Source organism: Melanotaenia boesemani, chromosome 5 (assembly GCF_017639745.1).
Source record: "Melanotaenia boesemani isolate fMelBoe1 chromosome 5, fMelBoe1.pri, whole genome shotgun sequence".
Lineage (NCBI taxonomy): Eukaryota > Metazoa > Chordata > Actinopteri > Atheriniformes > Melanotaeniidae > Melanotaenia > Melanotaenia boesemani.
The window spans coordinates 39,166,756-39,193,074 of record NC_055686.1 but is presented as its reverse complement, the minus strand read 5'-3'; the positions used below and the strand labels follow the sequence as shown (position 1 = coordinate 39,193,074).

Sequence of the window (26,319 nt, the reverse complement as noted above, 5' to 3'; positions counted from 1 at the left end):
GCAGTAGGTGGCAGATGCTGTCAACACCATGTCAGAAGGCAAGACACACCAGAGGCATTGGCTGGTGCAGCTGGATATCTCAGTTGCCAGGGCAATTGTCTCCCATGTGGGAGACCAAAGTTCAAATCCTACAGGGGTGAATTGCTTTGGAGAAAAGTGTCTGCTAAATGACAGTACTGATGCCGATAATTTAGTAATTTGTTTTAATATATAAAATGAATATGTACAAATACATCTGAGACTGGTAGCAGTTTATTTAGTGTTAAATAATATTTCCTTCTAGTTCCTGGGTGTTCCAGTTGGGTGGGCAGTGCTGCAGCTGTGATTGTAGAGGGTGAGGCCAGAGACTCCACCCAGCACCGCAGCAGCCGTGTCCTCAGAGGAAGTCCTGCAGGTGCAGAGGGACACCATCACCACTATAAACCAGGTGGACAAGGAGCTGCAGGAGATAAAGACCGTCTGGACAGAATTTGGGACAATAAAAAGGCATCATGTAAAAATTTATAAATAAATAGAAATCCACCTCTTACATGTTTCATAAGTGTTGCATCACTTGTGTGGTGTGAAAGATATTAGTGGATTGTGCACAAATGTCTCACATTTCCCATCATGTCCTTGGTTTTACTTTGTACTGTTGGTAATTGTAAATACATTTATTGGGATACTCATCAAGGAATTACTTAGGTGTGCTACTTATTTTAATTTATATTCTTATTCTATTAATCATATTAAATATATCTCATCTTCAAGCTCATATACTTACTAACATGTGTGCTAGTGTGCTTAAGCAATAATGAGACTCTTCATATGAGGTGGGTGAGAAGAACATGTGACGGGCTGACTAATTGTGTGTGAACATGTGAAATATTATATTTCAAGGAAGTGTCTAAGTTAACCGGAGTCTAGAGGAAAGCTCCTTTTTGTCTGTGTATTGTCTTCTTGTTCCTATTTTTTAGAACACAAGCAGATGGGTTCACAGGACCTGTGACTGCATCTGACCCAATTCCTGCAACTGCACCATTAGTCAGCTAAACTGTGTATAGAAAGGAGGAGCTGTAATATATAAGGGTCCAGAGACAGAGAGTGGAGGTCCTGTCTGTAGCGGCCAGCAGGACATTTCTTATGTCTGTTTGTCAGGGATAGATATGGACCCGGGGTTCTGTAATTCCCACATTCCCATACCTTTTAAATTAATAAATTGTTAACTGAGAGAAGTAGTTTGTCATCTATGCTCCATCAAAACGAACATGCAGGAGAAGAACCTAAAGAGAAAGGTAAAAAGAAATTGTGTGGAACAGTACCTGATTAATTAGAAAAGTGGGGAATAAGTGCCTGCCTATTTTAATAATAGGCTCTTTCCGACTGTAGGAACCTTTTGTAGTTCCTATAACCTTTTCAGGAACCAGGCCGTTTTTTCGCGCATTCCGACATATAGGAACTAGGGACCAAAGCCCCCAGTTCCTAGAACCATTTTGGCTCCTGCTCCGAGGCAGGGTCTAAACGGGTTTCTATAGGAACCCTCATGACGTAGGTGTTTGGTGACTGGTAACTACGCCCCTTGCCAGATTTCCGCATTTTGTGTCCCTGCCACATTTAAAAAACACGGTTGCACATACGGACAAAAACAACAACAGAGCAAGCGATAAATGGGCCGACGAGGAGGTCGAAGCTCTTCTGACCGTCTACACCACAGAGGATTTTCAGAGAGGTTTTGAAGGTTCGCAGCGAAATATAAAAATATTCCTGATCAGCTCTCAGTCAGAAAACGCGAGATAACGCGAAGCAGCGCCTGTGAAAACTCACACAAGACTACAAATAAATTAAGGACCACGACAACCGGAGTGGGACGAACCGAACAAACAGTAAATTGGACAGCTTGGACCACCGACATGTTTACTCGGTCAACGCCGCAGCAAATGACTCCTGCGTGCGGCAGGAAAAGCCAGTGTGATATGCAGCTTATACACACATGTACATAGTTATTTTTGCTCTGCTGTATTCACTATAAAAAAATAAATGACTTTGTAAAGAGTCTGAAGTATTCAGTTTGTGTCTGTTAGATGTGCTTTGGCCAAATCTATAAAATATTAGCTAATAAAAATATTGAGTACTTATTAACTTATCACAGCTATGAAATATTAAATAATCCATCTTTGGACGCTACATTTTAAGTCTTATCCCTGGGTGTAAATTACATTAGTTTATCAACTTTATAATATGCTCCATATCACAGAACAAAGTTTATCATGTTTAACCAAGATCTGACACAAATTACACACCTGTAAACATTTCACCACCCTTTTTATATTTTTACCTTCATATACGCTAAATCTGTGTGACTATGTCCTCATAATTCTAAACCATAACTCAGTCACAACCAACCCTTCAGTGATGGATTACTCCTCCACCTTTCTACTGATGAGTCCATAAAACACACAAAGCTTAAAGCAGATGAGATCTTTATTTTACACATAACAAAAAAAATGAAATGATGCATTTTCTATGGAACATTTTCTCTTTAAATGTGTACATCATGTATACATGTATGTTCTGTCTGTGGAACTTCCAGAACATGATGCTTATTATGAAGAGGTGTGTAGTGATTAGCTGGAAGGCAGGAGGTAAAGCATCCAGGCTGTTCTCCATCTCCTTCAGTACCTGCAGCAGGTGGTTGTGTCCATCCTCTCCAGTGCAGCTTCAGGCGGCCACAGATGTAATGAAATGTCTCCCTGGACATACAGAAATTTTCTGTCCACTGCTCATCGGTAGAATTGGGAACAACCTTTTCCCACTAGTTATCAGCTTTGCTCCGGACCAGCCGGACGGTGAGGAGTTCAATGAGCTGCAGCAACGTCTGAAACAGAACACGAGTTACAATAAACCCGCAGTCTGAAATATTTACTTATTGTAACCTGCTCAACACAGACAGTAGAAAACCGTCTGAAATATTTACTTATTGTAATCTACTCAACACAGACAGTAGAAACCCGTCTGAAATATTTACTTATTGTAATCTACTCAACACAGACAGTAGAAACCCGCCTGAAATATTTACTTATTTTAATCTGCTAAACACAGACAGTAGAAAACCGTCTGATATATTTACTTATTGTAACCTGCTCAACACAGACAGTAGAAAACCGTCTGAAATATTTACTTATTGTAACCTGCTCAACACAGACAGTAGAAAACCGTCTGAAATATTTACTTATTGTAATCTGCTCAACACAGACAGTAGAAACCCGTCTGAAATATTTACTTATTGTAATCTACTCAACACAGACAGTAGAAACCCGTCTGAAATATTTACTTATTGTAATCTACTCAACACAGACAGTAGAAACCCGCCTGAAATATTTACTTATTTTAATCTGCTCAACACAGACAGTAGAAAACCGTCTGACATGTTTACTCATTGTAATCTGCTAAACACAGACAGTAGAAAACCGTCTGATATATTTACTTATTGTAACCTGCTCAACACAGACAGTAGAAAACCGTCTGAAATATTTACTTATTGTAATCTGCTCAACACAGACAGTAGAAACCCGTCTGAAATATTTACTTATTGTAATCTGCTCAACACAGACAGTAGAAACCCGTCTGAAATATTTACTTATTGTAATCTACTCAACACAGACAGTAGAAACCCGTCTGAAATATTTACTTATTGTAATCTGCTCAACACAGACAGTAGAAACCCGCCTGAAATATTTACTTACTGTAATCTACTCAACACAGACAGTAGAAACCCGCCTGAAATATTTACTTATTTTAATCTGCTCAACACAGACAGTAGAAAACCGTCTGACATGTTTACTTATTGTAATCTGCTAAACACAGACAGTAGAAAACCGTCTGAAATATTTACTTATTGTAATCTGCTCAACACAGACAGTAGAAACCCGCCTGAAATATTTACTTATTTTAATCTGCTCAACACAGACAGTAGAAAACCGTCTGAAATATTTACTTATTGTAATCTGCTCAACACAGACAGTAGAAACCCGCCTGAAATATTTACTTATTTTAATCTGCTCAACACAGACAGTAGAAAACCGTCTGAAATGTTTACTTATTGTAATCTGCTAAACACAGACAGTAGAAAACCGTCTGAAATATTTACTTATTGTAACCTGCTCAACACAGACAGTAGAAACCCGTCTGAAATGTTTACTTATTGTAACCTGCTCAACACAGACAGTAGAAAACCGTCTGAAATATTTACTTATTGTAATCTGCTCAACACAGACAGTAGAAAACCGTCTGAAATATTTACTTATTTTAATCTGCTCAACACAGACAGTAGAAAACCGTCTGACATGTTTACTTATTGTACTCTGCTAAACACAGACAGTAGAAAACCGTCTGAAATATTTACTTATTGTAACCTGCTCAACACAGACAGTAGAAACCCGTCTGAAATGTTTACTTATTGTAACCTGCTCAACACAGACAGTAGAAAACCGTCTGAAATGTTTACTTATTGTAACCTGCTCAACACAGACAGTAGAAAACCGTCTGAAATATTTACTTATTGTAATCTGCTCAACACAGACAGTAGAAAACCGTCTGAAATATTTACTTATTGTAATCTACTCAACACAGACAGTAGAAACCCGTCTGAAATATTTACTTATTGTAGTCTACTCAACACAGACAGTAGAAACCCGCCTGAAATATTTACTTATTTTAATCTGCTCAACACAGACAGTAGAAAACCGTCTGACATGTTTACTCATTGTAATCTGCTCAACACAGACAGTAGAAAACCGCCTGAAATATTTACTTATTTTAATCTGCTCAACACAGACAGTAGAAAACCGTCTGACATGTTTACTTATTGTAATCTGCTAAACACAGACAGTAGAAAACCGTCAGAAATATTTACTTATTGTAACCTGCTCAACACAGACAGTAGAAACCCGTCTGAAATGTTTACTTATTGTAACCTGCTCAACACAGACAGTAGAAAACCGTCTGAAATGTTTACTTATTGTAACCTGCTCAACACAGACAGTAGAAAACCGTCTGAAATATTTACTTATTGTAACCTGCTCAACACAGACAGTAGAAAACAGTCTGAAATATTTACTTTTTGTAATCTGTTCAACACAGACAGTAGAAAACCGTCTGAAATATTTACTTATTGTAATCTACTCAACACAGACAGTAGAAACCCGTCTGAAATATTTACTTATTGTAGTCTACTCAACACAGACAGTAGAAACCCGCCTGAAATTTTTACTTATTTTAATCTGCTCAACACAGACAGTAGAAAACCGTCTGACATGTTTACTCATTGTAATCTGCTCAACACAGACAGTAGAAAACCGCCTGAAATATTTACTTATTTTAATCTGCTCAACACAGACAGTAGAAAACCGTCTGACATGTTTACTCATTGTAATCTGCTAAACACAGACAGTAGAAAACCGTCTGAAATATTTACTTATTGTAACCTGCTCAACACAGACAGTAGAAACCCGTCTGAAATATTTACTTATTGTAATCTGCTCAACACAGACAGTAGAAACCGTCTGAAATATTTACTTATTGTAATCTGCTCAACACAGACAGTAGAAAACCATCTGAAATATTTACTTATTGTAATCTGCTCAACACAGACAGTAGAAAACCGTCTGAAATATTTACTTATTGTAATCCGCTCAACACAGACAGTAGAAACCCGCCTGAAATATTTACTTATTGTAATCTGCTCAACACAGACAGTAGAAAACCGTCTGAAATATTTACTTATTGTAATCTGCTCAACACAGACAGTAGAAACCCGCCTGAAATATTTACTTATTTTAATCTGCTCAACACAGACAGTAGAAAACCGTCTGACATGTTTACTTATTGTAATCTGCTAAACACAGACAGAAGAAAACCGTCTGAAATATTTACTTATTGTAATCTGCTCAACACAGACAGTAGAAAACCGTCTGAAATATTTACTTATTTTAATCTGCTCAACACAGACAGTAGAAAACCGTCTGAAATATTTACTTATTGTAACCTGCTCAACACAGACAGTAGAAAACCGTCTGAAATATTTACTTATTGTAATCTGCTCAACACAGACAGTAGAAAACAGTCTGAAATATTTACTTATTGTAACCTGCTCAACACAGACAGTAGAAAACCGTCTGAAATATTTACTTATTGTAATCTACTCAACACAGACAGTAGAAACCCGTCTGAAATATTTACTTATTGTAGTCTACTCAACACAGACAGTAGAAACCCGCCTGAAATATTTACTTATTTTAATCTGCTCAACACAGACAGTAGAAACCCGTCTGAAATATTTACTCATTGTAATCTGCTCAACACAGACAGTAGAAAACCGTCTGACATGTTTACTCATTGTAATCTGCTAAACACAGACAGTAGAAAACCGTCTGAAATATTTACTTATTGTAACCTGCTCAACACAGACAGTAGAAACCCGTCTGAAATATTTACTTATTGTAATCTGCTCAACACAGACAGTAGAAACCGTCTGAAATATTTACTTATTTTAATCTGCTCAACACAGACAGTAGAAAACCGTCTGAAATATTTACTTATTGTAATCTGCTCAACACAGACAGTAGAAACCCGTCTGAAATATTTACTTATTGTAATCTGCTCAACACAGACAGTAGAAACCCGTCTGAAATATTTACTTATTGTAATCTACTCAACACAGACAGTAGAAACCCGTCTGAAATATTTACTTATTGTAATCTGCTCAACACAGACAGTAGAAACCCGTCTGAAATATTTACTTATTGTAATCTACTCAACACAGACAGTAGAAACTCGTCTGAAATATTTACTTATTGTAATCTACTCAACACAGACAGTAGAAACCCATCTGAAATATTTACTTATTGTAATCTACTCAACACAGACAGTAGAAACCCATCTGAAATATTTACTTATTGTAATCTGCTCAACACAGACAGTAGAAACCCATCTGAAATGTTTACTCATAAGACACGTATACAATCGGCGCATGTTTAATAAGTTAAACTTACATGTCGTCTCCTTTGTCTGCGGCGGATCTCCTGCCGCTGGATTCTTCATCTTCTGACTTTCAGGAGCCTTCCAGCCTCGACGTGAGACGCCTGGTTGTATCGTCCATCAGTAACATCTCCATCAAGCAGAGCATGAACACTACGATCTCTTCGTTCTCCATATTAGCTTGCCGTGTTGTTTTGTTTTTAGCGGGTTTTGTTTTGTTGTTATGTGGCGGTAAAGTCACACGTCACTGTCGCAGACGTATGCGTCACATCGGTCCCGCTACTGCCCCCAACTCATGTGCGAATGCAACATGAAACAGTTCCCCTGGAGAAGGTAGTTCCTAGAACTAGGACAGTTATTAGAACTGCGTTCTTAGAACTTCTCTGTCGGAATGCGCCTAATGTGGGAAGAAGTACCTGTTTTTTATTACTTGTGCATTTTTAAGGTTTCCTCCAACATTTAGCTGTTTCCCATTTTTCCAGATTTTGTGTGTATGCCAGGGTCAGAGTTGTCATGGTGGTAGGGACATTTTCCCTTCAAGTTTGATTTTTATAAATCCCAAAACTTGACTATTGCACGCCGGTTTTTGTACGTACATCAGCTTTATAAATGAGGCCCCTGGAAACAACAATGCATAATTTCAATGCCATCACATCTTATGTTTTTGTGCTTCTCTTTTCTCTTGTTTGTTACTTAATGTGACCATTTGTTTCTCTTTAACAAAATCAGCCTACAGTCTCAAAAAGGTCACTATGTCTTGGGGCGCCGAAAAGTGGGGGTAAAGGAGAGGGATTCTAGGGGCCATGACTGACAGGTGCCCAGAAGAATAGAATAGAATAGAATAGAATAGAATAGAATAGAATAGAATAGAATAGAAGTACTTTATTCATCCCAAGTTGGGAAATTTAGGTGTTGCGATGGTACAGTCATTTAGCAGTTGTGCTTCTAAAGGTAGCAAAATAAAAACAGTATAAAAAATTTCAATATCTACAAAGACTTGTACAATGAGATATTTAGCTAAACACAGTAAGAAGTGAGAATAGCCAGCAAATAATATAGTCCAGTGCAATAATTAGTAGTGTGGTGTGCGAAATTGAGCTTGTCTGTGCAAAATTAACCAGTTACACACAAAATTACCCAGTTACATACTTGACAATTGTTTTCAATGACACCGGATGAGGAGTTTAACTGTGCAAGGTTGATCCAGTCAGTCCAAAATTTCACCAGTTACAACAGTCACTCATATTGTTATCTCTGACACAATGATGGTGAGTTAAACAGTCTTATTGCGTGTGGCAGGAAAGATTTCCTGAAGCGGTCCTTGAGACAGCGAAGCTGTCTGAGCCTTTTGGAAAAGGAGCTCCGCTGTCTGTCCAGCACAGGGTGGAGAGGGTGGTCCGGGTTATCCAAGATAGATAACAGTTTGTTCAGTGTCCTCCTCTCCACCACTGCTTCTAAAGTGTCCTGTCTGCAGCCAATGACAGAGCCAGCCTTCCTGATCAGTTTGTTCAGTGTCCTCCTCTCCACCACTGCTTCTAAAGTGTCCTGTCTGCAGCCAATGACAGAGCCAGCCTTCCTGATCCGTTTGTTCAGTGTCCTCCTCTCCACCACTGCTTCTAAAGTGTCCTGTCTGCAGCCAATGACAGAGCCAGCCTTCCTGATCCGTTTGTTCAGTGTCCTCCTCTCCACCACTGCTTCTAAAGTGTCCTGTCTGCAGCCAATGACAGAGCCAGCCTTCCTGATCCGTTTGTTCAGTGTCCTCCTCTCCACCACTGCTTCTAAAGTGTCCTGTCTGCAGCCAATGACAGAGCCAGCCTTCCTGATCAGTTTGTTCAGTCTGTTGGTGTCACTGGCTGCAATGCTGCCCCCCCAGCAGACCACAGATGAAAACAGGGCACCGGCCACCACAGACTGGTAAAGATTTCCAGCATCTTGCTGCACACGCTGAACGACCGCAGCTTCCCCAGGAAGTAGAGTCTGCTGCAGGCCTTCTTGTACACAGCTGTGCTGTTGGTCTTCCAACTCAGTCTGTTATCGATAGTCACTCCCAGGTATTTATATTCCTCAACCGTGTCCACATCACTACCCAGGATGCAGAGGGGCTGTGGAGCTGATCCCTTCTTCCTGAAGTCTAACACCATCTCTTTGGTCTTGTCTACATTAAGCAGCAGGTGATTCTTACCTGCCCACTCCACAAATCCGTCCTCCAGCCCCCTGTACTCCTCGTCCCGTCCACCACTTATACACCCAACAACTGCAGAGTCGTCAGAAAATTTCTGAAGGTGACATGACTCTGAGTGGTACTGAAAGTCTGTGGTGTATAAGGTGAACAGGAATGGAGAGAGCACAGTGCCCTGCGGGGCTCCTACATCACTCATCACCACATCAGACAGGACACCGCCCAGCCGGACAAACTGCGGCCTGTCTGTCAGGTAATCAGCGATCCAGGAGACAGAGGACCCGCCGACACCCATCAGCTGCAGCTTCCCACTCAGTAAAGAAGGCTGGATGGTGTTGAAGGCACTGGAGAGATCAAAGAATGTGACTCTCACAATACCTCCACTACCATCCAGGTGCGAGTGAGCTCGCTGCAGCAGATAGATGACAGCATCATCCACCCCCACACGTGGCCGGTAGGCAAACTGCAGAGGGTCGAGAGAAGGTTTCACCAGCGGCCTCAGGTGGGCCAACACCAGCCTCTCCAGCACCTTCATCACATGTGATGTAAGGGCAACTGGACGGTAATCACTGAGGCCAGATGGAGATGACTTCTTAGGAATAGGAACCAGGCAGGAGGTCTTCCAAAGTTGTGGCACCTTCTCCAGGCTGAGGCTCAGATTGAAGAGGTGCTGGAGAACTACAGACAGCTGGCTGGCACAGGTCCTCAGTATCCTGGGGCTGATACCGTCCGGGCCAGCAGCCTTGTGTCTGTTCACTCTCTCCAGCTGTCTCCTCACCTGCCAGGCTGTTACAGTCAAGCCAGGGGAAGGGGTTGGGGCGGGGGGAGGTGTTATGGGTTGAAGTCCAGTCTGATCCAGGGGCTCACTGTAGGGGGGGGAGCAGTGGAGCAGTTGGAAGAGGAAGGGGGAGGTGTGGGATGGCTGGGGTAGGGGCAGAGGAGACAGGGGCAGTCTGAGAGCTAAACCTGTTGAAAAAGGTGTTAAGCTCGTTAGCTCTCTCCCTATTACCATCAGCCAGTCTGCCTCTCACCCCACATCCTGTGATCTCCTTTATTCCAGACCACACCTCCCTCATGTTGTTCTTCTGGAGTTTGGCCTCCAGCTTCCTCTTGTAAGAGTCCTTACACTCCCTCAACTTGTCCCTCAGTTGGTGCTGCACCCTCCTCAGCTCCTCCCTGTCTCCAGACCTGAAGGCTCTCTTCTTCTTGTTGAGTAGGGTCTTCAGGTCGCTAGTGATCCATGGCTTGTTGTTTGGGAAGCATCTAACAGTCCTGGAGGACATGACAGTGTCCTCACAGAATTTGATGTATTCCGTGATGCCGTCCGTCATACCGTTGATGTCTTCCCCATGAGGCAGGCAGAGTGCCTCCCAGTCTGTGCAGTCAAAGCAGTCCTGCAGGGCCTCCTCAGCCTCCTGTGTCCACTTCCTCACTCTCCTTGTGGGCACAGGCTGCCGCCGGACAATAGGCATGTACTTTGGTGAAAGCAGGACCAGGTTGTGATCTGACCTGCCGAGGGGGGGAAGGGCGGTTGCACTGTATGCTCCCTGTGTGTTTGCATAAAGTAGATCCAGAGTTTATTGTCCCGAGTGGAGCAGTCCACATACTGAGTGAAGTCAGTCAGTGTTCTGTCCATGCTAGCATAATTAAAGTCCCCTGTGATTACCATAAAGGCATTTGGTTGCTGCGTCTGCAACCGGGAGACGACGGAGCTGATGCCGTCAGCGGCGGCCTCTGCATCAGCTGACGGGGGAATGTAGACAGTTACCACAATGGCTGATGTAAACTCTCTTGGCAAGTAATACGGCCGTAGCCCAACAGCCAGCAGTTCCACGTTTGGGTTGCAGAGACGTTCCTTGACACGGACATGTCCGGGATTGCACCAACGTTCATTCACATAAAGCACAATCCCTCCTCCTTTCTTCTTACCGCTGTCTCTTACGTCTCTGTCCGCCCGCACGGTCACAAAGCCGGGTACAGCAACGCTGTCGTCCGGAATATGTGAGTGCAGCCATGAAATAGTGCTGTATGAATGCATGGATTCCACATATTAATGATCTTTTCACTCTTCATTTAAATTCAGATGAGTTCCAAAATAAGAGCACTTACCATGAACAAGGTAATATTTTTGTTTTCAATCAAAACCATTAAAATTATAATTTAATTTTATTATGCATCATAATTGTTGTGCATTAACTGTTGGTAACTTACATGCTGCATGTGGAACATACAGCTGTGTTAACTGTCGCATTGTAGTCAGTGTTTTCATGTTGTGAACATTTTGTGGACCATCATCGGAGCGCTCTGATTGCTCCGATGCAGCAATACCGACAACATTCTGGACATCCTCCTGGAAAAACAGATGATCTCAGAAGAGTCCTATGATACTATAAGAAGCAGAAAACCCAATCAAAAGCAGATGAGGGAAATTATCAGAGTTGTGATAGCAGGAGGCAGACAAGACGATTTTGTAGAGATCCTCAGAGGGGTGGAGAGGTTTCTGATGGCTGAGCTTGATGCATCTCAGTGAATAATATGACTCTTTGGCCTTTGCTGGAGCCAAGTGGAAAACTATAACCCTCAGCAAATATCAAGGTGCATTTGTTATAACCCGGCTCACGGCTACAACAAAACAACGCCAAACAGCAAGTAAGGCCAATTATGATTATTTATTAACGAAAAGTTAACCATGGAGTGTGACTGTCTGCCAAATCAGAAGTGTAGGTGCGTGCATGGTTGTGTGTAAGAATATAATGAGTGCAGTGTTGTATGGTGTAAAACTAAACTAAAAGTAAAACAAAAGCAAGGTGCAGCGGGCGCAGGTGCGGCCTGGGAGCGGATCGCGGAAAAGACAGACCTGAGGCCGGCCGTAGGCGGGTCTTTTATACGCACAGTGCGTCGGGCCCTTGACGCACGCACAGCCAGGTACACTCCAACTTCACCTGCACACACACATAATTAAAGAACACGGCCACAAAGAAGAAGGGGCAGTGACACCCCCCCTCATAAAGACGGGGATTCTCCCCATGAATCACCGAACCAAAAGTTAACAAAATACCAAAACGTAGTACCAAATGTGCATAGTTACCCAAAAATGAGCCACCATTACCACCACCACATCGAATAACCCGTCCTCAGCCATTCCCAACCACTCTGGCGCCTAGAGGAGAAGAGAGGGCGAGAAACAGGCCAAACAAAACACAACAGGGAACCATATACTATTCAACAGGTGTACAAGATGGAACATCCCCAAACAAAACAAGGGATTCATAAATCACCCCGGACAACCCACCGCGTTGGACTCAGACAGACGGGACAACAAATGGTCCATGTCATTCAAGGATCCTGCGTTTCTCAAACGGCCACATAATAAGCCAGAAAGTTTCTCTGTCACGGTGTAAGGACCGGAGTAGTGTGCCCGAAAAGGAGAACCCACCATAGACGTAAGAGCGAACACCTGGTCGCCAGGAGTAAATACACGGCGCTCCGTTCCACGGTTATAAGCCGTTTTCATCTTTTCCTGGCACACATGGCACGTTTTAATGAATGCAGACACATCAGTCTTAACCCTCGGCCAGAAAAAATATTGGAGAAGACCCAAATAGGTTTTACGCACACCAAGGTGACCATTGTCATCATGTGCAACTTTAAGGACAGCAGTGCGGAATTTAGATGGAACTACCACCTGGAAAACAACATTACGCACACAGTCACCCACGAACGTCCACTTCCTGAACAACAATCGATTGTGCACAAAGTATCTGTTTGCCACACTCGCTAGTTCTACCTTAGGGACAGCATGACCAAAAGCATCCTTCAAAGATGGATCATTTCGCTGCTCTCGGACCAACTCCTCGTGAGACACATTTAAAGGAAAGTCCGCCACAGACAAAACAACATCACCATGGTCAGGGATGCATCCAATTGAGCTTTACGCACAGCACGCGTAACTGCACAAGCTGAAAACACCTCAGTAGGCAGAGACAAAATACTCCCAGGAGCAGATGGAGACAGAGTGACCACAGGTGAGGCTGACACACATCCCCCACTGTCACCGACAGGAAAACCAGCCCAGCGCATGACAAGAGGAGCATCGGACCAGACACAGCTGCCTGCCAAACCATTGCCCAAAACAAAATGAACTCCATCCATTGGCAACGCTGGCCGCACGCCCACAGACACGTCACCCTGCACAAGCTCACAGTCCAAAACCAATTTATGTACCGGGATGGGCAACACCGTCAAACCCATACCTCGACTCAAAATGTAATCACCGGTTGCAGTGCTGGAAGAAAACGGCAAAACCGAGCACACCACAAAAGAATCGTACGACCCGGTGTTCCTCAAAATCCTAACAGGGGTCTTCACGCCACCTGCCAACGACAAAAACCCATCCCTAATAAAAGGATCATACGAAGCCAGCACGCTGGGATCACACAAAACAGACGCGGTGCCCTCATAGTCAGTCTGTACAGCACAGGTAACAGGAACAGCCAACGCGGCCGGTTTCACACTGGTTTGCGAAGTTCTATCCTTAGATTTCAACACCGGACAGTCCGCCTTCCAGTGGCCCTTCTCACGGCAATAGTTACACACGTCACCCCCATCATGCCAGTTAGGAGGGACATCACAACAACGCACGGGCCCTGCTCGGTGCCCGTCACCTGCATTAAGCCCATTATCATGCACAAACAGGGACTTATGTGTCAAAATATAATCGTCCGCCAGTGCCGCGGCCACAGCTGCCGTCTCAGCCTTTTGTGCACATATATAAGTAGCCACCGCGTCCGGCACCGAATTCTTTAGCTGTTCCAAAAGAATTAGCTCACAAAGCTGCTCATAGTCCTTAACGGACGCAGCTGAGCACCAGCGCGTAAAGTGCAATCTCAAATCCCGAGAAAACTCCAGGTAACTCTGACCAGAGGCCTTTCTGCACGACCGAAACCGCTGTCGATACGCCTCAAGCACCAACTCATAGACCTTTAACACAGCCGCCTTCACCTTAACATAATCTTGGCTATCCGACGCAGACAGTGCAGAAAACGCCACCTGAGCACGGCCCACAAGAACGCACTGTAACAACAAAGTGTGCGCAGAACTGTCCCACTTACGCGCCTCGGCCAAACGCTCAAAAATTATGAAAAATGAATCCGGGTCACTCTTCGAAAATACTGGCAAAAAAAAAAAATAATAATAATAAAAAAAATAAATAAAAAAAAAAAAAAAAAAAGAAAATACTGGCAAAAGGCGCAAGTTACCAATAACATCGAAAGTGTCGGCAGGACTTCCAGAAGAACCAGACAATGAGCGCACCGTACTGTCATTGCGTCTGCTCTCCCTAATCGACTCCAACTTCACACGTTCGATTTCAAACTGCAGTCTTAACAATTCTTTCTGCTGCTCAAATGTTAAGCCTGGAGGTAACAAAGTCGCATCTGGTACGGAAGCCGGAGGTTCGGCCACCCTTCTCAATTAAGTTAGTAATTAATATGGCCTTAAAATTTTCCTTAAGGCGTTTACTGTCAATTTCAATGTCATAATGTCTACCAATTTCAAGCAATTGATATTTGGTACATTCATCCAGAAATTCTACAGTGGGAGAGCTAAAAAACTCCGTTACATTCACCATGATTTCTCCCCACAAAACAAACAGAAGAGCTATCACCGCAGGATAAACCACCAAACGGCACCAAACAAACAGTGGCAGACCAAATGCCCCTCTACCTCACCTGCCTAACCAAACTTACCTAACGCCAAGCTCAACACTAGGCTACACGCAGTTTAGCGGCGGGTAATTACGCACTCAAAACCAGCGGGTATGTGAGGCAATCTCTACAGACGACCCCCCAAAACACCGCGGACGTGCTCCCAAGAATACCGCTCACGCAGCAAACACTAGCCGCATCCCCGCGACACTAAAAAAAAAACAAACAGGCGAAGCCCAAAGGAGCAGCGCCTCTGAACCTAACCGGGACACAGGCCTCCAATGATAGGCTAATGAGCACAAGGCCACCACGGAACACACCTGAATCAACCAAAGATGGGAAACAACGTGCCTCCACTCCCAGCCAACAAACAAAAGTGCATCTCACGCTCTCAGCAAACAAAAGGGCAAGCACCCAAAGGATCCGTCCTCCAGGGAAACCTCCCAAAACGTCAGAACGACGTCACCCAAACGCGCCCAAACACCAAACAAAGAACAACAAAAAAACAACAACGGCGCACAAACAAGGCCACAGTACCCGAAGCAGTCAAGGACGAGCCCCCACTCTGTTATAACCCGGCTCACGGCTACAACAAAACAACGCCAAACAGCAAGTAAGGCCAATTATGATTATTTATTAACGAAAAATTAACCATGGAGTGTGACTGTCTGCCAAATCAGAAGTGTAGGTGCGTGTATGGTTGTGTGTAAGAATATAATGAGTGCAGTGTTGTATGGTGTAAAACTAAACTAAAAGTAAAACAAAAGCAAGGTGCAGCGGGCGCAGGTGCGGCCTGGGAGCGGATCGCGGAAAGAAGAGACCTGAGAACGGCCGTAGGCGGGTCTTTTATACGCGCAGTGCGTTGGGCCCTTGACGCACGCACGCACAGCCAGGTACACTCCAACTTCACCTGCACACACACATAATTAAAGAACACGGCAACAAAGAAGAAGGGGCCGTGACAGCATTTGTCAACTGAGTAAACCCACAGTACTCCTGCTATGTGTGTAACAGGGTAGATTTGGCTTTTTAGTTTCTGTACAATCTGCACATTCAACACGAAGCTTTTTATAGGGAGAGAGGGCCGAGGGCTCAGAGAGGAGGAGATTCACATGAACATACATGAAAGTGTGGCTGGACCAGCTGGTAATGAAATTACACCTCTCTACACAGCGATTTTTAATTCCTTCAGTCTAGAAATGACGAATTTCTGCTTATTGCCCCTTTAAGCATAAAGGATTAAAATAAATTTTTGTGTTTTAAAAAATTGTGTTTTAAAACCTTCTGTACATGCAAAGATCTGTGATCAGCAGGTGAGCTGGAGCCTACCCCAGCATTTTAGCAGGTGAGAGGCAGGGTACACCCTGGACAGGTCACCAGTCTGTCGCAGGGCCAACACAGATAGACAAACAACCATTCACACACACACACACACTCTAGGGAGAATTTTAGAATAACCAATTAATCTATCATGCATGTCTTTGGACAGTGGGAGGAAGCCGGAGAACCCGGAGAGAACCCACGTATGCACGGGAAGAACATGCAAACTCCACACAGACAGGCCACTGCCCTCAAGGTTCGAACCCCCCCCCCGTCGAGATTCGAACCGGCGACCTTCTTGCTGTGAGGCTGCGGTGCTAACCACCACACCACCGTGCAACTTAATTATGCTAAACTAAATTTCTAAAACATAAAACACAAAATGGGTTCATTAAGTAGTAAAATCAGTTTTATTTTCCACGTTATGGAGTAAATGTCTGATCTAAATGTGAACAGTTGCTTCAGGAGAAATGATCATTATAACTGCATTTAACTGGGAAAAGCTGGTCAATAAAAAAATTCAGACATCCTGTTTTTAAAAGCTGCTTTGTAAAGGAGGAAGGTCGAGCTGGAGAAGATCCTAGTGTCTGATCTGAGCGATGAGTCCCTCCAGCCCTGGACGTGCCTTGAAGCGGGCCTGGAAATCCGCCTCAAATACGCTTCCATGGAAGGACTTCTAGGCAGAATAAAAATAACGGTGGCGTTTACAGAGGCCATTTTTCCCCCTTTGAATCTCATCATTCAGAAGTAGACAAATCTTCAATAAATAAATAAATAATTCACTAGCATGTTACTTTGGGCTTTTTAAATAGAAAATGTCAAATACTTACTAGCTTAGCTAACAAATCATTTTTTTTTTACTTTTATATTTTATTTGTTTGTTTTTATAAATGACAACAATGTAGATGTACATGCACATTTGACCAGCAAAACAAACATAACCATGTATAAGCAGGTCACATGTAATTATTGCCTGACCTAAGTCAGTTTCCCATCGGATCTTAATTTCCGCAAGTGAGGAGGGGCTGATGTCACTAATTAAGTTGTAGAGTGGAGATTAATCTCTTGCTCAAAGGTGACAGTGAGAGAATGTTGTCCAGTATATTATCACTGGGCAAATTTGGAAAAGAGGGGAAACTTTTTTGAACAAAGTTCTTAATTTGTAGATATCTGAAAAAGTCAGACTTTGGTAATTCAAATGTTTCCCTCAATTTAGAAAATGAGACAAACTGGCTTTCAGCAAACAGATTATATATGAGTTTAATACCTTTCATGTGCCACGTTGAAAACGTGGCATCCAGAGAAGCTGGAGGAAAGTTATGATTTCTCCAGATAGGGGCGTATACAGAGGGTGTCCTCAAATTAAAGTGTGACCTAAATTGTCCCCAGACTTTAATTGTCTGACAGACAATTGGGTTTAGTGACTGCATAGTTGATAGAGCTGGACCTGCACTTACCAATGAGCCAAAATGTAAATGGCTTGTAGCGTATTCAACTGACACCCACACTTCCGGATGGTTTGTGGTGTCAAAATAAACCCACTGAAGGATTTTTTTGTATATTGCAAGCCCAGTAGTAATAAAGGAAATTCGGAAGTGCCGGGCCAGCTCTCTTTTTGTGTCTCTGAAGAGCAGCTCTCTTGATCTTGTGTGAACCACCTCTCCAGATAAATGTGGCTAGAAGTATGTCAAGTGATTTAAAGAAAGATTTTCTTATAAAAATTGGGATGTTTTAAAAGAGATATGTAAATTTTGGCCGCATAACCATTTTAATTATATTGACCCTGCCGGCAACTGATAGAGTTAGATCTGATAGAGGGAGATCTTTCCATCTGTCCAAGTCTTGTTTGCATTTTTCCAGTAGAACAGTAAAGTTTTTGGTAAACAGTGATGATAGAGTATGTGTAACCTCCACTCCAAGGTACTTGAAGGAGGTTTTGGCCATTTTAAATGGAAACGAATAGAGAGAGGGTGAAATGTTTTCTTGTCTTAGAGGGAGCATCAAACTTTTATTAATGTTAACTTTATATCCCGAGAGCCTCCCAAACTGGTCCAAGCGGTCAATGATATGAGGAATGGAAGATTGCGGATCAGACACATAAAGTAGCAGGTCGTCAGCATACAGAGATAATTTATGATTCGAACCTCCTCTTTCTATACCATGAAAATCTTTGGATCAAGGCAATAGCTAGAGGCTCTATAGCTACAGCAAAAAGCAGCGGAGACAGGGGACAACCTTGTCCGGTCCCTCTGCCCAGAGAAAAAAATTGAGATTGGTGTCCATTAGTTATGACTGATGCGACCGGGCTAGAGTAGAGTAGTTTTATCCACGAGATGAAACCATCTCCAAAACCAAATTTCTTGAGTGTAGCAAACAGAAATCCCCACTCCACCTGGTCGCAAGCTTTCTCTGCGTCCAGAGACAATACCACTTCAGTGCTGTCACTTTGGGGAGTATGTACTATGTTAAGCAACCGTCTTACATTCGAACTAGAGTTCCTCCCTCTAATGAAGCCCGTCTGGTCCAAAGAAATTATTTGCGGCAAAATTTTCTCCAGTCTAGATGCCAAAATTTTCGCTAAAATTTTATAGTCCACATTGATTAATAAAATCAGACGATTTGAACTGCGCTGGAGTGGGTCTAAGGACACTGATTCATTAAAAAGCATTTGTAAAATGGGAGAGAGTTTATCTTCAAACTTTTTATAAAATTCGGCGCAAAACCCGTCAGGACCAGATGTTTTGTTTGTCCTCGGTGACTTAAAGGCTTCTTTAATTTCCAATAAAGATATTCCAGCATCAACTCCAGGCTGAAAACTAGTGTATCAAGAAAGGTATTTATTTGGGATAGAGCGCATTGTCCTTCAGATTCATACAATTCTGCATAAAACTGTTTAAAGATGTCGTTAATTTCTTTATGAGTTATAATTATATTGCCTGCAGAATCCTGTATTTTAGTAATGAGACGAGAGGCTGTGTTCTGTCTGATTTGATGAGCCAGCAGTTTGCTAGCTTTATCACCATGTTCATAGTTATTATGGCGAGCTTTCAGAATTAGCTGTGTGGCCTTGTCTGTGGAGAACAGATCGTATTCAGTCTGTAGTTGCAGTTTTTCTTTATAAAGAGAAGGTGATGGGGAAGCGGAGTATCGCTGATCCACATTGGCGATCAAATGTGACAAATCAGTTCATTTAGAATTTCTAACTTTATTTGACCAAGAGGAGTGGGCGATTATCTGCCCCCGCATATAGACTTTAAGGGTTTCCCATAGAATCGAGTTACTGATTTCTGGGGATCTATTGGTATTCAAAAAAAAGTCTATTTCAGAAGCTAAAAGTTTTGTGAAGTCCTCGTCCTCTAAGAGGAGCGTGTTAAACCTCCAATTGCGGTTAGGTCTAGGGCAATCCGGCAGCTCTAAAGCAAAAGAGACAGCGGCATGGTCCGATACAGTTATACCATGGTACATACAGGAGTGGACATTTTCCAGTAGTTTATTATCCATTAGAAAATAATCGATGCAAGAGTAAGTGTGATGAACATAGGAGAAAAAGGAAAGCACTCTCTTTGTGGGATTTTTAAATCTCCAAATATCCGATAGACACCAGATCCGTTCATAAAATTATTTACGACCCTAGCAGTCTTAAGGAGGGACTGTGGTTTATTGGAGGATCTATCCAGATTGGGATTAAGAACGCAGTTAAAGTCACCCCCTATTATAATATTATAATTATTGTGACTGGGCAAAACAGAGAAAAGTTTGGTGAAGCAATCACTGTCATCCCAGTTCGGGGCATACACTGATAGCATAATGACTGGCGTATAGAAAATGTGACCACGGACTATGACATATTGCCCCGCCGAATCGGAAATCACCTATTCTGACTGAAAAGGAATATCTTTATGCACTAGAATTGCAGCACCTCTAGCTCTGGCATTAAAATCTGAGTGAAATACCTGGCCAACCCAGCTTCTTTTAAGTAGTCTAGTCTGTCCCTGTTTTAGGTGGGTTTCCTGGAGGAAAGCAACATCCACTTTTAACTGTCTAACAATCAATTTTTTGTCTTTTCACCACATTATTGACACCTTTTACATTCAAAGAGGCAAAAGTGATGCTATGATTTTTGCTCTGCCTTGCCATATCAGCCATAAAAAAAAGAGGTGTAGCTGTTATTTTATAGTAACCTGGGTAAATAATTGTTAGTCAGAGGTGAGAAGTTTGGAGGAATGAAGAAGGCACAGTCGGCCGTCAACAAATAGAAACTGAAAAAAAATAAACAAAAAAGGAAAATGTTTGTGACGTCAGACAAAAACATAACCAGACTAACACAAGGAAATGATGTCGCAAACTCGGTCATTTTCATGCCTAAGTAACCCTGTTAAACACTAAACTTCTTTATGAACTCTGTTATGAGCATAAATGAACAGTAAACAGATTACACCTCTTAACGGGGTGAAACACGGCCTGCCTTAGCCTACCACAGCCTAAATACTGGTGCCCAAAACACAGGTAAAGATAATCCGCTTTTCCACAGTCAATTCGATCCATAGATAAAGAAAATATTACCACACAATCCACCAATTTAAATAAATAAATAAAAAAACAAATAAATATTAGAAAAAGTCCTGTTTAAATTTGTCTATAGTGCTTAGTACCATACTACGCACATTGTGGAGTCTTCGGAATAACTGTGGAGTTCAAATAGCCCAGATGGAGAGGGAAGCGCCATTACGGGACTCACCAAACCACGGCCGTGAAGACAGCAAAACGAAGGGGATTCATTTTCCCTTGCCCGCGTCGACTAGGAAGGTCCGCACCTCCCCCGGAGTGAGGAAAGTTATTTTTGTCCGTTTTTTTGTCTGTAACCTGAAGTTTGGCTGGAAAGAACATCCTGTATGGATAACCTGCGGATCTGAGCTGAGACGTGACCTCGAAGAACGCGGCTCTCTTCTGGGAAAGCACGGGGCTGTAGTCTGGGAAAATGTGGATTTCTGCCCCATGGTAGACGAGACGACCCATTTCCCGAGCGAGCTTCAGGATGAGTTCTTTGTTCTGGTAATGAGGAATCCTTGCAATGAACGGGCGCGGAGTGTTCTGGTTTTGTCTGCGAACACTGACACGGTGCGCCCTGTCCACCGCCAGCGGAGCGGAGAATGCAGCTGGTCCGAAGATCTCCTTCAGACATTCCGTAACAAAAGCCGTCGGATGTGGGCCTTCACACTTCTCCGGTAAGCCAGTTAGGTGACTATTATTGCGCGAGACCGGTTTTCAAGGTCATCAGTCTTGAGCTTCAATAATTCGTTTTCTCTCACTAGCATGCTACAGGTGGACTCAAGTTCCATTAATCTGTTTTGCATGTCGTTCATTGAAGTTTCAATTTGTTGAATGGTTTTGTCGTGTTGATCAATTAATGCTCGGCCTGCTGAAAGTTGTACCGACAACTTTGAAATAATTCGCTCTTCCAAGCTGAGAAGCATCGCCTCCATGTTGGCCCGGATCAATGGGGGTTCGCGGTTGCTAGCAGCACATGCTGTCTTTTGGCTAACGTGGGATCCGTGCGGGTTTTCCTCTTCATCCGGCTCCTCCGGCACCTGGTTGGGTTTCTTTGTTGACTTACCCATCTTAATAAATGTCCTGGCTAAGGGTACACCATGTGTTGATACGATTTTAAATGAATTTCTTAAGGATCTCGACAGAGCTCTCCCAGTCTGCTACCTACCTACTCCGCCATTAGCCAAACCGGAAGTCGTCACAAATCATTTTTAAATGTATTTATTAGTGCTGGGCATGTTAACACGTTAATCGCGCGTTAACGCAACACCTAATTAATGCCATTAATTTTTTTAATCGCGCGTTTTTTTTTTTTTGCTGGCCACTGGCTTTGATGAAAATTAAAGTTTACAGAAATTATAGGCCAGAAATGTGGATAATGAAGCAGTAAAGGTGCATGGATGGAAGTTTGTAATTCAATTCAAGTATTTATTGTCATTGTCACAAAAAACAACGAAATTACGTTTGGAGCATCCACAGTGTAGTTGATAAAGTGCAAAAAAAATTGGTAAGTGCTAGCCCAGTGTAATAAATAACCCCAATATAACCCGGGTGTAAACATTAGCACAGTTAGCACAGTATGACATCAGTACAGCATATTGGCAGCAGCAACAGGGCGATGATAAAGTGTATTGGAGAGCGGGGACATTCAGGCAGATACAGTACATGAAGATAGTGACATTATGCAGCAATGCAAAACCAGTTCAGTGCTATTGATCGGTGGGTGTGGTTATTGTCCATGGGAGGGTGGCAGAAAGGGGAGGGGGACAGTGTTCAGAAGTCTTACAGCTTGAGGGTACAGGCTGTTGGCCAGTCTGGATGTTCTGGCCTTTATGGCCCTGTACCTTCTCCCTGAGGGCAGCAGGTGGAAGAGGTGATGAGCTGGGTGGTACTGGTCCCGCAGGATGTTGCGCACTCTTCTCAGACAGCGAGTGGGGTAGATGGTGCTAATCTCTGGGAGAGCCATCCCGATGACCTTCCCCGCTGTTTTCACCACCTGCTGAAGTGCCTGCTGGTCAGCCTTAGTGCAGCTGGAGAACCACACTAAAAACCCATATGTCAGCACACTACTGATGGCACAGTTGTAAAAGTTCACCATCAGGCATCTGGGGATACGAGCGCTCCTCAGCTTCCTCAGGTAATATAGGCGTTGTTGGGCTTTTCCCACAGCTGAGGCGATGTGAGTACCCCAGGACAGGTCCTCAGTCACTGTCACCCCCAGAAACTTAAAACTGCTCACCCTCTCCACCACGTCAGTGCCAATGAAGAGAGGTTGGTGGTTGTTTCGTCCTTTCTTTCGGAAATCCACGACTATCTCTTTGGTCTTCTTGATATTTAGGGCCAAGTTGTTGTTATGGCACCAAGACACCAGATGTTGCACCTCAGTTCTGTAGTATGTCTCATTGTCCTTGGTGATAAGTCCGAGCACTGTGGTGTCATCGGCAAACTTAACAATGAGGTTGGACGAGGAGGTGGCAGAACAGTCGTGGGTGAACAGAGTGTAGAGCAGGGGGCTCAAAACACACCCTTGGGGGGCCCCGGTGTTGATGACAAGGGTGGAGGAGGTGTTATTACCCACTCTAACACTCTGCGTGTGATTAGTTAAGAAGTCCACAATCCAATTGCACAGGGTGGTATTGAGTCCCAGCTGATGGAGTTTGGACCGCAGTTTAAACGGCCGGATGGTATTAAAAGCCGAACTGTAGTCTACAAAGAGGAGCCGTGCATAGCTGTTCCTGTTCTCCAGGTGCTCCAGTACCGTGTGCAGCACCGTAGCGATGGCATCCTCAGTTGAGCGGTTCTCTCTGTAGGCGAATTGGTGTGGATCCAGTAATGGTGATATAACGGCTTTTATGTGCTTGATAACCAATCTCTCCAGGCATTTGGCAGGAATAGAGGTGAGTGCCACAGGTCTGTAATCATTAAGACATGTGATGTTTGGCTGTTTCGGGAGGGGAACGATTGTGGCAGCCTTGAAGCAGGCTGGGACCAGAGCGCAGGACAGTGAAGTGTTGTAGATGGAGGTGAACACATCTGCCAGCTCCGCAGCACAGTCTTTGAGTACACAGCCCAGCACTCCGTCTGGTCCGGCTGCTTTCCTGATGTTAATGCCTTGGAAGACACGTCTCACCTCGTGTGTGCTCAGGACCGGAGCAGGATCTGTGGAGGGGAGAGGGGGAAGGGCAGGGTCAGTATTGTCCCTGTCGAAACGGGCATAGAAGCGGTTTAAGTCCTCAGACAAGGTGGGACAGTCAGCTGAGGGTGACGGTGATTTCCTCCCATAGTCCGTAATGGCCCTGATGCCCTCCCAGACCTGCCTAGAGTCTGTGGCGTTGTCAAATCTGGCCTCAATGCGCCTCTTGTGTTGTTGTTTGGCAGCATTGATGCCTCTCCTCAGGTCAGCCCTGGCAGCGCTGTACGCCCCCTGGTCCCCAGAGGTAAAAGCTAAATTCCTTTTCCGGATAAGTTGTTGTACTCCATGTGTCATCCAGGGTGGTGTGTTGGGAAATACACGGTATTGTTTCCAGAATGTAACTTGGTCCACACAGAAGCCGATATAGGCCAGAACAGTGGAGGTGTAATTATCCAGTGCATCACGATTATCGGTGCCCTGTTCTCTGAATACATCCCACTCCGTGCATTGGAAACAATCTTGGAGCAAAGGAATTGCGTCCTCTGGCCATATTCTCACTGTGCTGACTGTGGTCCCCGTGCTCTTGATCTTTGGTGTGTACCGTGGGTGTAGCAGGAGAGAAAGGTGGTCTGAAAGACCCAGGTGGGGATAGGCCTGGGCTTTGTATGCATCTGCTACATTAGTATACACCTGGTCCAAAGTTCTATCTCCTCTAGTAGCACACTTCACATTTCGATGGAATTTGTGAAGCACTGATTTCAGATCTGCGTGATTAAAGTCCCCAGCTGCGATAAAAACACTGTCTGGGTGTGCTACTAGGCTGTTGTTAATACTACTGCTCACTTGTGCTAGCGCTAGCTTAGTGTTAGCGTCCGGTGGTATGTAAACAGCACCAATGTAAACAGCAGAGAATTCGCGTGGGAGATAGATTGGCCGACACTTTAACAGCAACAATTCTGCATCTGGGCTACACAGTTCATTCATTACCGTCACGTTAGTGCACCAGCAGTTGTTGATGTAAATGCATAGTCCTCCGCGCGTCTTCTTACCAGAGTCCGCGGTCCTGTCGGCTCGGTAGGCGGTGCGACCAGCCAACTCTATGGCCGTGTCCGGAACGGAGCCGTCTAGCCAGGTCTCACAAAAAATCATGCAGCAACAGTTTTTGATGGCCCTCCGCGTGTTCATTAGCAGCCGAATCTCGTCCAGTTTGTTCCGGATAGACCGTGCGTTTGAGAGAAAGATGGTCGGGAGCGGTGGTTTAAACGGGCTAGCCTTTAGCCTGGCCCACAGGCCACCCCGCTTGCCTCTCTTTCGACTCCGCTCACAGCGTCTCCTCCTCCGGCCTTCAGCTGCGGGTGTCCCGGGAGGCGATCTGGTGATCTCCGGAGGGATTAAAAACTCGGCTGGCAGGTGATGTACTCCGCTGTTTAGTTGTAGGAGATCACTTCTGCTGTACTGAAATGTCCCAAAACTGTACGAGATAATGCACAGCACCACCAATAAAGTGCAAAAACTACGGTGGTAGCAGGAGCTCCAGGCCGCTGCGTCTGTGCGCGCCGCCATCTTGTTATTGTGCATATTGTGAATATTTCTCTCTCCTTACCATCTAGAAGCTGTAAGATTCTCATCCTGCTTTCTGTCTGTTCACCTGATGCTGATATTCATCACATATTGTTCCTTCTGTGTTTAGAAGGAAGCAGCTTCACAGCTTTAAATCCATCCTGCTGACTTTTTACCTTTTAGTTAGTAAATCCTGAACATTTCATCCTTCTTTCTCATAAATATTTGATTTTATATATGAAGAAATATTTTTAACTGAAAACTGCTGCTAAACCTGTTTATGTGTTTAGTGCAGGGGTCTGCAGCCTTTCCAATCCAAAGAGACATTTTTCCCTCAGCCAGCTAAATAAAACTCTTTTAGAGACGCAAATGTTACCAGACTTTTCAAAAAGGCAAGTTAATATATATTTTTAATGAAGAGCCACCATAGGATGTTTGTTATTTTTGAAGAACCACATTTTTATTTCTGTTTTTAGGTTTTAAAATAAATAAAAACATAAAACCTTTATTTAAAAAAAAGAGGATAGACAGACTTTCTGCTAAGGAATGTAGATATTTGTGGAAAATTATGTAAAAAAAAGAAAAAAAATGTCCATGGTTTCCAACCTAACGACAAGAAAGATAGATATAAAAGAAATATTTTAGCCACGTATTTAGAGGGATTGTGGAAGGTCCAGAGAGACACTTGCAGCTCCAGAGTTGCAGGTTGGAGACCCCTGATGTCGTGTTTGTAAACCAAAACTTACTGTATTTTCTTTTTATAGCTGTAGGCCTTTTTTTTAAAGGAAAGAGACATTTTGCACGTAACGATGCGATTAATCGCAGCATTAGATTAATATCTATGCCTAAACTGTCCCAGG

At 43.5% G+C, this 26,319-nt stretch overlaps 1 protein-coding gene across 2 annotated transcripts in view; it reads left to right on the top strand.

Moving 5' to 3' along the window:
• The window catches only part of LOC121640242 (sterile alpha motif domain-containing protein 9-like), a 43,734-nt gene that overhangs the window by 5,124 nt on the left and 12,291 nt on the right, over positions 1-26,319 (top strand). Inside the window, exon 5 of one of the 2 annotated variants that reach the window (XR_006010426.1) lies at positions 284-339. The gene's annotated coding sequence lies outside the window, so the exon portion shown is untranslated. Of the gene's footprint in view, positions 1-283; positions 1,276-26,319 lie in introns of those variants that run through there. The other variant, XM_041985938.1, reaches the window with a different exon arrangement.